Genomic DNA, 13,222 nt, shown 5'->3' on the forward strand with positions numbered 1-13,222 from the left:
AATCTATCTATCATTGTCTCTAAACGTCTAGAGAATTCCTAATAAAGGCTTTATTCATCCATCCTTATAATTAACTCCTTGATTATCCAAGATTATGCTCCTTCCTCCAATCACGGCTTGTGGTCATCAATATTCAAACCATGGTAGATGCTTGGATAAGTAAAAGTGTGTGTGTGTGTGTGCGTGCGCGTGTGCGCACGTGCAATGTTGTGGAGGGGGAGGAGGGTTTCTCAATACATAATATTATGGCAACTGCTTGTAGGGAAGTTGTAGAAGAAGTAGATTTGGTAGATCGTATTGGTAGGTTGGAGCCAATATGAACAACGTGTATTTGCAATCTTTGGTGTTAGATTGTACCTTATTGAAATTGGGGAGAAATGTTTTTGGGTCAGTGACTCCATATTGTCTAGCTCACAAAAAAGATCTTCAGCATATAATCATGACACTTGAGAAACGAAGAGGAGAAGGAAAATATCCTTCACATCACATACTTGAAAAAAATAGTTTTCATGTACTACGGAGTGTTTTAGAGTTTTCACAGTGAGTTGCAAAAGAGGAGGCCCAATCACGAGGACTTTGTTACCAAGGGTGGGAGAGGTAATGAAGATCATAAGGTATTGTCAACATGAACAATAATCACCACTTGCATGCAACAGCTTGGCATTAATCACCTCTTATGCAATGCCTTCACAATCACCTCGACCCATCTTTCGACGAGAACAAAGATGACGAGTTTGGGTGTGTGTGTAATTCATGAGCCTTCTTCCTCTCCTGACTTATGCACTAACTAGACACATCTCTACTTCCTAGTAGCAGGAACATTGGTACACTGATTCTGGTTCTCCATATCCTCCTTGCATCTAAACCTTTGTGGTGGCTCTCGAATATAACTCTTCTTGTTGTGCGGGATCTCACACGGACAACGTGAGAGTGAATGGCGCATGAAACACAGTACTGCATTTTGGCATAAATCTTGGGAAGTGTGTACCCATCATAAACGCAAGCATCCTGCACATCTCGCACATCAACTTGTTCAACAATATTCTCTACAAGAAACCGCTTGACAACCTTGTCCTTGGGCACACGTCGCCCACGATTGGAGCACCTGATGTGGTTGGTGTGGCCTCTTGCGTGCTTGTTACATCCACTATTGCGGCACTTACCGTCATGACTTCTTATGCCGCAACTCCTTCTGCTTCTTCTTTGTCGTGGAGATCTCTCTCTCTCTCTCTCTCTCTCTCTCTTCTTTTTATTTTAATAAAGGGAAATTCGGCTACATTCAATCATCACTAAGACATCAAAACCCATCTCTGCAAGTCCACATACAAAAATCCTTTATTGAGAAGCAAAAAAAGCCTCGTCATCTGCCTACACGTTAATAGAAGGGAAGATCTGACCTCAAGCAGTGAGAAGGACGGCACCACCAAACTCTTTGAACTTCTTCTCTGCGAGCTTAGAGAAGAACTTGTCTTTAACGACCAGAGGAGTGGGGGGAGCATCGCCCTTACCTAGCACCTTGAAGTACCCAAACTGTGTGACATCCAGCAAGGGCCCCTTTCCTTCCGGATCAGACGATCCACATTCACATTAATGGGACAGTGGAACTTGTTCATTGTCTTGTGGAAGTAGCGGATACCTACCTTCCCAAAGTACCCAGGGTAATATTTGTCAAACAGAATGCAATGGTGGTGCATACCTCCTGCATTATCGTGACCTCCGACATGCTTTCTATGTAGCTTGCCAATTCTTTCGTGGCCTGCACTGACGTGACCCCTCTTCTTCCTGTTCTTCTTTAACCAAGTCGTCATGGTGGCCTCCCTAGTCTGGAACCAGGAAGTCTCTCTCTCTCTCTCTCTCTCTCTCTCTCTCTCTCTCTCTCTCTCTCTCTCTCTCTCGGATACAATTTGGAAGCATTAACCAAAAAATCATAAGTCAAGCTATTTCCCCAAATGAGCAAAAATGAGGTTCAGCTCTTGTACAACTGGGTGCAGAAGCAGAACTTGGCCCAAGTGAGACTATATCCTTTTCCCTCACCATTGACGGTTTTCCTGACAACTAAAACTACGCGGCAGCGCCAGTACCCTTTCCTTTCTTCCTTTGAATCTTCTCCTTTTCCCTCATGATTGACGGCTTTCCTGACAACTAAAACTACGTGGCATCGCCAGTACCCTTTCCTTTCTTCCTTTGAATCTTCTTCTGATAGAATTCTAATTCTTTTCCTTCAAGAATATAACCATCGGCTTGCCCACATTTGCCAGGACAAGATGATATGCAAGCGAGAAGGAGTCCACTTGCAATTTGATCCTCCAGATGAGCATCCAATTTGCGATCCTCATTACGAGCAGATATCTTCTGCTCGACATGTTTGCTTTGCTTCTTCTCCCTGTCACCTGCGGTAGCATCTGTGTCCTCAGCTTCATTCTTGGCACTGGCAGCTCTCTTCTTCTTTCCCAGGTCCACACCATAGTGCTGGCTATACCACTGGTGGAATGGTGCAGCATCCACCTGAACAATGGCAGACTTCACAAGCGTCTACCTCCTAACAAGCTCATTGTTGGATGCATTGTAGACAACATCTAAGATATGGGTCTTCCTAGTCATTGCCTCTGATCCCCATGAGTAGTTGCCAGTATCAAGGCGCAGAGCACGATACATAAAATTGCCTCCCAGAACGCGGATCTTCCTTACAGTCTTGTTATTGGACAGCTTAGTCATGCCTGGTTGCCAACCCAACTTGTATTTCCTTTTCTTGCGCCATGTCTTCTTCTTGCCTCTAGTTGCCCGCCTCTTGTGCATGGAGTCCCATGAGATACCCATCCTACGGCCGAGATCCTACGCAACTCTTCTGCTCATCTTCCTCTCTCTCTCTCTCTCTCTCTCTCTCTCTCTCTCTCTCTCTCTCTCTCTCTCTCTCTCTCTCTCTCTCTCTCTCTCTCTCTCTCTCTCGTGCGCTCTTTGAGAGAGTTGTATTTTGAGAGAGAGGCGCTCTTTGAGAGAGTTGTGTATTGATACACAACTCTCTCAAAGAGCGCCTCTCTCTCAAAATACAACTCTCTCAAAGAGCGCACGGAGAGAGAGAGAGAGAGAGAGAGAGAGAGAGAGAGAGAGAGAGAGAGAGAGAGAGAGAGAGAGAGAGAGAGAGAGAGAGAGAGAAGTGAGTGACGGCTACCATTGTCAAGTCAAGTGTTGCCTCTGGCTACCAGCTCAGCCCACGTAGCCGCCCTTTGCCTATTCCCCACACCAGCTCCAACCCTCTGCTTAGTCCCGCCATAATAGTGCTCGGATAAGTTCGCTCCAACCCTCTGCTTAGTCTTGCCATAATATAGTGTGAGTGACAAGTGTGTGTGTGGAGAGGGTAAAAATGCGACATCTGATCCAACATTTACAAATTTGGATGGAAATTCAGCTCGTCCATATCAGGTTGCAGGGATTTGCATGGTCTATCAACTGTTGTAAGGTTTTTTGAGGTGGCTGCACTATCATCATCATCTGCTACGGTTTCTCACGTGAGGATGTTGACGATATCAATTGCTCCTACATCATGCTCATCAAGAGTGTCCAAGAAGGTTTTGATAGTAACAACCTCATCATAGGTTGCATCAATGAATACTTCGTTTAAACTATTGGAATCACCATTGGCTAGAATGGAGGAATCTGTGGTTCATGCAGGACAATAGGTTTTGGAGGAGCGAATGTGAAAGCCCAGGGCAGAAATCTTCGCTTCAATTTGAGGAAGATGGCGACAATATTGGCCGCAACAGTTTCGTCTGCATATGGTGCAGCTGCAACTGATCTATCTGTAGTAGGGTTGATGACGTCTTTCTTGGCCGCAAGGGTTGCCTTAGTCACATCAGCATTAATGGCAACAGCATTAGCATCTACATTGGTTTTGCAGCATAATCAGCGTGGGTTGAGGAAGTTGCATCCACCAAGCAATTGGTCATGTATCCAAAGTGTGAGGCATTGCAACTTGCAAGTTGGTGAGAATCATCCATCCTCAGTTGCATTTAAGTGGGACACCACATTGGCTGCATGATTGCATGCGCAGCAGCAAGACAGAGACTCAATGCCAATTAGAGAGTCGGATGTGGCTGATATGATTACTACAGTAGAACAGAAAGGTTCGGCATCACTTCCATGGGTGTGCTTGTGGGTATGGTAAGAGGGGCCCAACCGCTCTTCTTCAGGAGCATAAAATCTTTCGAGCATGGCGAGGATTCTCTCAGGAGAATGATGCACAGTGTTTGCAGGTGGGCATCCAGCCCAAGCCGCTTGAGAATTACAGCCAAAATGAGCCGCATTACAGGATTGCTCATGGAGAGGCTTTGCAGCACCGTAGAGGGGCATGGCTAGAGGATGTATCGTCATTGCCACCAGAGGGCAAAATTGCAGGGCTCTCTCATTGGGTGAAGACTGCAGGTGCAGCATTGTGATTGTCGATTGTTGAAGCCTTGTGCATGGTTCCATGCAGGGTATCTTCAACAGATGTAGGTTGCAGGTCCTAGACCCGTACTTGGCGATTGACACCATGTGGGAGTGAAAGGCCAGGAGGCCTCCCACTATCAGAGGCATAGAGACTGTGCATTATATGAGAGATTCCAGTAGTGTGTGTGTGTGTTTTACACAGAGAAGAAGAAGAGAGAAGGTAGAGAGAGAGAGAGAGAAACAATACACATAGATAGGTGGTTAGGCATGATCGGATTGCGATGCTATGTGTGGATACATAGGGTAGTTAAATAGGACGATGATGAGTGATTTGAACGGATGCTCATATCCTTGGGGTTCTCAAGGCATGATAGCTGCCATATTTTTATTTTATTCCAACAGTATCTAGCACCAAACGAGGGTCCAATCCTCTTGTCTTGATCCTCGAGAGTCAACATGCAACGCACCCTCTTCACATATTATGAGCGCCACTATTCTAGAAAAATGTGTCTCAGCTTAATATGGTGTCATTTTCCATTTCAAAACTGTCGATTGGGAAAAGGGAAAAATAACCCCGAAAATAGAAAAAATAAGTATAAAAAACCGAATAAATAACCCTTTTTTTCAAATCTCCTCTTACCTGTGTTAAGCTATACATAGTATCTCTATATATAGGTCAACATTAGCAAATTCGAGGAAAGGAATTTTGTACGTTTGAGAAAATGATTTTTTCCTATCATTGATGAGCATGTTCACACATAAGCCGCGGCAATCTGTTGATGACGAGAGAGTTTTTTGGTTGCTTCTATGAAATGAAGCTCTTGCCAGTGTTTGCAAAAAACATTTTTAGCAACCAATGGGAAAAGGAAAAGCATTGAGCATTGGTAATCTCCTAGTTAGTGATGTGTTTAGTGCTTTTACCAATTTTTACACCAAAATCCTAGTCAATTTCCATCAAGTTGATCCTCCTGCCTAGCCATCAATTTTCAGCTTTTGTCCTTTAAAACAACATTAAAGGTCAATTTTTTGTGAACGTTGGCTCTTGCAAGCTAACTCTATAAAAAACAATAGAGTTAGTTGGAGCAAGGCTTCGTTTAGCGAGAAAACATCAATATTTTTCCATGCTCAGTTTATTCAAGGGCAAGGAAAGAATGCAGCTCACGTTTGCTTTACCCCAGCCAGTCACGCATGTGAATCTCCTCTATGTTGAATCTAAAATATCCCACATTAGTGTAATAATGTATCGAGCATTGAACGAGATGTGTTCATTCCACTTCTCCCATCGATCGTCGTTCTCAATAGGACAACACAAAGTAAGGATGCATTTGAATACCATGCTTATAATATGTCGTCTCTGCAACCACGCCATTCCAAGCACTTGTCAGAGGGCGTGCATCTAGCTTGGAAAGATCGTAAGGCTCATTCTTGAAGAGAGACCATAGCCCTTTGAAACTTTCGATTTACCCTTCCTAATTATATATTTTAGGGTAAGTTAGAATGGCGACTTGTAGATTTTATTTATCTCATGCTTCTTTTGAAGGGGTAACATTTTGTCCTACTATTCTCTTTTTTCTTTGTAGTGCAATGATTCATAACTGTTCTTCATTCACTGGTATGGAGAGCCACCATTGCTTTACATCACTAAAAGTACACTATTTTTTCATGCACATGTCATTTTCTATGTTTACCTTTTGACACACGCACATACACACACATGGGTTTCGCTCGGTTTTTTGGTTTGCTCGGTAAAGTTTGCTCGGTGTATGGTAAGACTCATCTAAGCTAGGCTCCCTTGAAGGAATATAAATCCCACCACTTGTCCAAGCTAGGTTCCCTTAACCTATGGAAGAATACAACGTCAACTTCTTGTCCAAGCTACACTCAAAGTGATATGTTAAAATGAGTACCTATATATATTTCTAAATTGTTCTAAATGCCAATTTGACCATTAACAAACAAAAAATGAATTTTATTTAAGATATTGCTTTCACTTTGATTTTTTAGATGTTTCTTGAGATACATCAAGAAGTGTCAAGATCACATATATTACATTCTAGAATACCATGTGATACGCCACTTTATGCACATAGATGTATTCTTTCAAACATGTTCATGAGGATAAGAAATTTAGGTATTCAACTACACTTATGTTAAGTCATCCTAATTTTATACATTTTATAACAAAGGGGTTTTTAAATCCACCACTTGGCCATCCTAGACAATTTAATCAATTTCATGCTACTTGTATCAATGTTATTCTATGTGTATTTACAAGAAAAAAGCAGTTGCTATAAAGAAAATTTCAATCTCTTTGCAACTATAATAAAGGTAGACCTCTTGTGTTTACTACATTGTTCTTATCATTAAACATATTTGGAAAACACAAGTCTTAAGGAAGAAGGATTAAACTAATGTCAATAATGGATTTTATGATAAAGAGTTACGATTTTGATATTATGTTCTAAATGAATGGGTTATGATGCATATTTTTCAAATTGATTGATTTAGATTTAAAAAAAAATTATTTGTGCATGAATACATGCATATGAATTCCCATGCCAATATCACAACAACATGGCATATTCTTGTATGAATCTCCATGTTAATATGACAACAACATTGTTTAGTGAATAAATTTTTTATTGAATGAATATAAAAAAAGAGGTCTTCTATTGATACAACTTAAATTTAGTACAAAATAATATTTACCACCCATTGACCCAGCATAAGAAGTCATACTCATTTTTTGAAGAAAAAAGGACATTGTTCATGTTGTACTTGTGTCTTGAAGCAAAAAGAGTTCTCTTGACTAAATACATTTATACATTGTAAACAAAAATAGTGATCACATTCCAAACTAAAAATAAAAAGAAAATTTTGTATCCTTAAATTAAAATTCACCCCATTAATAAAGAAGTCCCCTTTCACTAGGGTGAACTTTTTGGAAACATCCAAGTTACAACAAGGTCTAAATATTTATAGTGGATCCATTTACACAAGATATGAGCACAATATAGATAATTCTCTACTCAAAACAACAAGGAAAAGAGCACCCATAAGAAGGATGCACTCCATTAATAAAGAGTCCCCCAGGTGTTAAGGTGCACTCCATGTGAAACACATTAGATTGAACAGAAGTCCCCTTACAATAGGGTACACTTCAAGTAGAAAAAAATAATGTGATAAATGGTTGGATGAAAGATAAATGTACAATTTATATTACCTTGAATAACAATTTAAAATAAACCAGTTCTAATTGATATGTGGTTTTGTGTACAATTGATATCTTTGTCACTACATTCTTGCCAAACAACTTCAACATGTGACTCTCAACACTATCTTCTTGACAAGTAGACATTCATGATATAAGTTGTCTCGGGATCCTCTACCTTGTTCACAATTGTATTGGAAGTATAACTCCTCTTGTTTCTTACACACAACCATCCCACTAACCACAGAGCTATTGTGCCTTCTAAGAAGCATTGAAGTTGTTCAGGTGTTTGTCTCCAAAATTTTAGAAATATGAGATAAGTTCTTGGCATATTCCACATCACTCTATATGGAGTATCATAAAAAATAATGTGTTGCTAGCATGCAGATCCTCAAACATCTCCCAAACCGAAGTCAAATTCTTATGATAAAACTCTTTTATATCCAGTCATGATATTTGGATTTTGACAATTCTTATTGCTCAAAAACATCTTGAACTTTGAACAATGCTTAGGAAAGCACATCTCAAGTATGTGTTGAGATTTGGTTAGGTTAGAGCAACTCCATATCCAAGGTTCAAAATAATCAAAACAAAAGTCCAAGAAAGCTTCAGCATCACAGCGCACCACATGATAAACTTCATCTTTGTCAAGCACAATTCGCATGTGCTCGGCCCATGATGGAACAATATCACCGTGTCACATTTCAACTGAATGAAGTAATAAACCATCTATATCTAAGATAAGAACCCTCCGTTGTTGCTTCAAGGTAAGTAGTAACTGAGTAGCGGGTGGTTGATGGCTTCGATGAGTCCCCATAAAAGGTTGAATAGACGAGTTTTCTCTTTCAAATGAATTATCCCAACCTAAAAACAACATATTTCTTTCTTTTAGCTCTGAAAAGAAACACAAAACATTTAGTTGCTATTCATTTTTAAACCTTAAAAGAAAATTGATGGTTTAGCATTCAACATTGGATCACTATAGACATCCAAAAGAATCTTAAACTGGTAGCACAATACTAAAAAACCATGTGATTATAAAAGTAGGGAAATTTGTCAATACATAAGTAAACTTTAAAGCTCTCCAAGTCAATTGATACAATTGGTCTAAAAATCAATGGTGAAGTACAATTAGGTGAAAATTGGTCTAAAAACCAATGGTTCAATATCAAGAAAAACTCAAACACAGAGAATAATCTTTGTGTGAATTGTTTTTAGATCGCAAAGACACAAAATTTTCCAAAGTAACCCCTCGCTATTCTTAGAGGTTTCTTCTTTCATCTGAATGAAATGGTCCAAATTCCCTATGAAATACTCCTTCAAAGAATAATCTGGATGAATTCTGCAAGAAACCATGATGAAGTGAGTGTTTTGAATCAAAATACAAATATCATTCGTAAAAGTATTTATTGAAAATTCAACATGATGTCTAGTGAGTAGTACCTTAGTGTTTGAAAAGATTGTGCTCATTTAGTAGCTTCTTCACAAAAGCTTTAGCTGTTACAGCCTTCAATCATGGTGTGGCACAACCCAGCTTCCTTGCTAAGGATATTAATTGTGCTCCCTTCATCATATCAATATTGGTTTTTTCTTTTTCCATTATTTCTACTATTTCATTCCTGCTAATCTCTTTTTTCCTACTTGTATTAGTTGACTCCTCTTGCTTGGCAAAAAGGTCTCCTAGCTTCTCAAACATTGGTAGCTTATTTGTGGTTATCTCCTTTTGTGACCGTCTTGAGTTTCGATCGTTCCATAGTCCATGAGACCTTTGTATTCATTGTCATGGAAATTGGGGCTTGTCCATAACAATTAGAGTCAATAAACTCACGCACGTCTTTGCTCTGGTCAAGTTGCAACAAGAATGGGAGCAACTCTTCTATGAGAACATTATCAACCATATTTTCTTCATCAAAACTTTGAAGAAAATATGCAATTATTTGTAGGTGAAACACAACATTTGTATGGAGAGTCATCCACAAGAGTTGTTCTGCGTGGATCACATTCAAAGCATGGAGATATTTTTGCCAATGGCTTAAACATAGCTAGAACTTGAGGATTGTTTTGTCTAAAAAATTGCACGCCTTTGGAAACATAGCAAGATTATTGAGACCAAACTACAAAAAATGGCAATATCTCCTCTGCAGTGATTTGAAGTGTTCTCAACATCTGGTAAAAATTAGCTTCTCTAGCTGTTGACTAAATCCCAACATTGAATCTTTTCAATATGCTCTTTAAAAAGTGGATGCACCCTGACCGTAACACAATATGCCTTCATGCATCATATTGAATAGAAACATGAATAGATGATGGTTGTTGACTTCGTTTCAATAGTAGACCATTCAAGTCCAATATTACTGTCAACATGGATTTGTTGGGATTTGATGAAATCAAAGTAGTTGCATCAACAACACTCTCTTGCACATCTTTTATAGATTGAAAAGTTTTCACCCATGGCTTCCTTCGATGCAAGATGTAGCAAAGAGGCCTCATGTATTTGCATTTAAGTATCAACAATTGGATTCAATTCTTCAAGTGAGACCTTTGTGGATACATGTGGAAGGCTCTCATTATTTGTTGCTGGATTGAAGCATTCCTTATCTATCCCACCCTCAATCCCTGGATCTAAGCAAAAAACAATGAAATATCACACAATAGCCTCCTAGAGAATGACATATTAACAAACAAGATATTTTGACATGATTATTGACATCCACATAATCATCCCTTTTTTTCAATTTGTGCAATGAAGGATGCAGCCAACATAAAATCAAAGTTGTTCTAATGAATTTTTGAATGGGGGTGTGCATCCTATATATTGAATCAAAACAAGTTGTGGAAGACTAGTACTGATCTTAGATCCACCACGTGGTCAATCTAGAAACAATGGAAGAGTAGATACTAGCTCAATCAAAGATTCAATCATAGTTGTTGAAATGTCCATCCATCCAAGGTCCACCACTTGTCCAACCTTAATGGATTCTGTGAGAATGAGTGTATTCTAAATCCACCAAAAACATTTTTCACCATTTTTCAAATCCTTGATCCACAATAAGTGAATATTTTAAACAATTTATAGAAGCTTTGTTACATTTTAGATCTAACAATTGTCCACTCTAGAACGTTATAGAACACATATTGTTTCTTAGATCCACCACTTGGCCATTCTAACCATGTCTTAAAGATAGGTGCAATCAACACTTGGCCATCATAACACTTGTGATTTTACACAATGTTTGTGGGATGAGTAAATCCTACATCCACCACTTGGCCATTTAGAGTAAGAATTGGGAAGTAGGTGCATCAAAGATCCACCACTTGGCCATTTAGAGTAAGAATTGGGAAGTAGGTGCATCAAAGATCCACCACTTGGCCATTCTAACCATGTCTTAAAGTTAGGTGAAATCAACACTTGGCCATCATAACATTTGTAATTTTACACAATGTTTGTGGGATGAGTAGATTTTAGATCCAACACTTGGCTATTTAAACTAAGAATTGAGAATTAGATACATCAAAGATCCACCACTTGGACATTATAACGAAGTCTTGAATTGTGGATACGATTTTTTGTGTCTCCTAGATCCACCACTTGGCCATTCTAGCCATGTCTTAAAGATAGGTGAATTTAGTACTTGGCCATCATAATACTTGTAATTTTACACAATGTTTAAGGGCTGAATAGATCTTAGATCCACCACTTGGTCATTTAAACTAAGAATTGGGAATTAGATACATCAAAGATACACCACTTGGCCATTATAACGAAGGCTTGAATTGTGGATCCAATTGTCGGTGTGTCCTAGGTCCACAACTTGGCCATGTATTAAAGCTAGGTGCATTCAGCACTTGGCCATCCTACCACTTGTAATTTTATAAAATGTTTGTGGGGATGAGTAGACCCTAGATCGACCACTTGGCCATTTAGACTTAGAATTGGGAATTAGATGCATCAACAATCAACCACTTGACCATTTAGACTTAGAATTAGGAATTAGATGCATAAACGATCAACCACTTGGCCATTATAGCAAAGTCTTGAAATGTGGATCCAATTGTTGGTGTCTCCTAGATCCACCACTTGACCATTCTAACCATGTCTTAAGTTTAGGTGCAATCCGAACACTAGGCCACCATAACAATTGTACTTTTACACAATGTTTGTGGGATGACTAGATCCCAGATCCACCACTTCGCCATTTAAACTAAGAATTGGGAAGTATGTGCATCAAAGATCCACCACTTGGCCATTATAGAAAAGGCTTGAATTGTGGATCCAATTGTTGGTGTCGCCTAGATCCACCACTTGTCCATTCTAACCATGTCTTAAAGCTAGGTGCATTCAACACTTGGCCATAATAACACTTGTGATTTTACACAATGTTTGTGGGAAGAGTAGATCATAGATCCACCACTTGCCCATTTAGACTAGGAATTGGGAAGTAGGTGCATCAAAGATCCACCACTTGGCCATTCTAACAATGTCTTAAACTTAGGTGCAATCAAAACATGGACATGATAACACTTGTGACTTTACACAATGTTTGTGGGATGAGTAGATCCTAGATCTAACAGTTAGCCATTTAGACTAAGAATTGGGAAGTAGTTGCATCAAAGATCCACCACTTGGCCATTCTAACCATGGCTTAAAGTTAAGTGCAATCAACACTTGGCCATCATAACACTTGTAATTTTAAACAATGTTTGTGGGATGAGTAGATGCTAGATTCACTACTTGGCTATTTATACTAAGAACTGGGAATTAGATGCATCAAGGATTGATCACATGGCCATTATAACGAAGGCTTGAATTGTGGATCCAATTGGTGGTGTCTGCTAGATCCACCACTTGGTCATTCTAGCTATGTCTTAAAGCTAGGTGCATTTAGCACTTGGCCATCATAACACTTATAACTTTACACAATGTTTATGGGATGAGTAGATTATAGATCCACCACTTGGCCATCTATACTAAGAATTGGGAATTAGATACATCAAACATCCACCACTAGGCCATGAAAACAAAGGCTTGAATTGTGGATCCAATTGTTGGTGTCTCCTAGATCCACCACTTGGACATTCTAGCCATGTCTTAAAGTGAGGTGCATTCAACACTTGGCCATCACAATACTTGTAATTTTACACAATGTTTGTGGGCTGAGTAGATCGTAGATCCACCACTTGGACATTTAGACTGAGAATTGGGAATTAGATACATCAAACATTCACCACTTGGCCATTATAACAAAGGCTTGAATTGTGGATCCAATTGTTGTTTTCTCTCAGATCCACCACTTGGCCATTCTTGCCATGTATTAAAGTTAGGTGAATTAAGCACTTGGCTATCATAACACTTATAATTTTACACAATGTTTGTGGGATGAGTAGATCATAGATCCACCACTTGGACATTTAGACTTAGAATTGGGAATAAAATGCATTAACAATGCACCACTTGGGCATTATAATGAAGGCTTGAAATGTGGATCCAATTGTTGGTGTTACCTAGATCCACCACTTGGCCATTCTAACCATGTCTTAAAGCTAGGTGCATTTAGCACTTGGCCATCATAATACTTGTATTTTTAC

At 39.2% G+C, this 13,222-nt stretch overlaps 2 pseudogenes; both read right to left on the reverse strand.

The window, feature by feature from the left end:
- Positions 1-1,398: 1,398 nt before the first annotated feature.
- LOC147445529 (large ribosomal subunit protein uL15x pseudogene) lies at positions 1,399-1,808 on the reverse strand (annotated as a pseudogene).
- Positions 1,809-2,111: 303 nt separating this feature from the next.
- On the reverse strand, positions 2,112-2,817 carry LOC147445530 (small ribosomal subunit protein eS8 pseudogene; annotated as a pseudogene).
- Positions 2,818-13,222: the final 10,405 nt, after the last annotated feature.

Source organism: Adiantum capillus-veneris, chromosome 12, assembly GCF_014529385.1.
Source record: "Adiantum capillus-veneris isolate H3 chromosome 12, ASM1452938v2, whole genome shotgun sequence".
NCBI lineage: Eukaryota > Viridiplantae > Streptophyta > Polypodiopsida > Polypodiales > Pteridaceae > Adiantum > Adiantum capillus-veneris.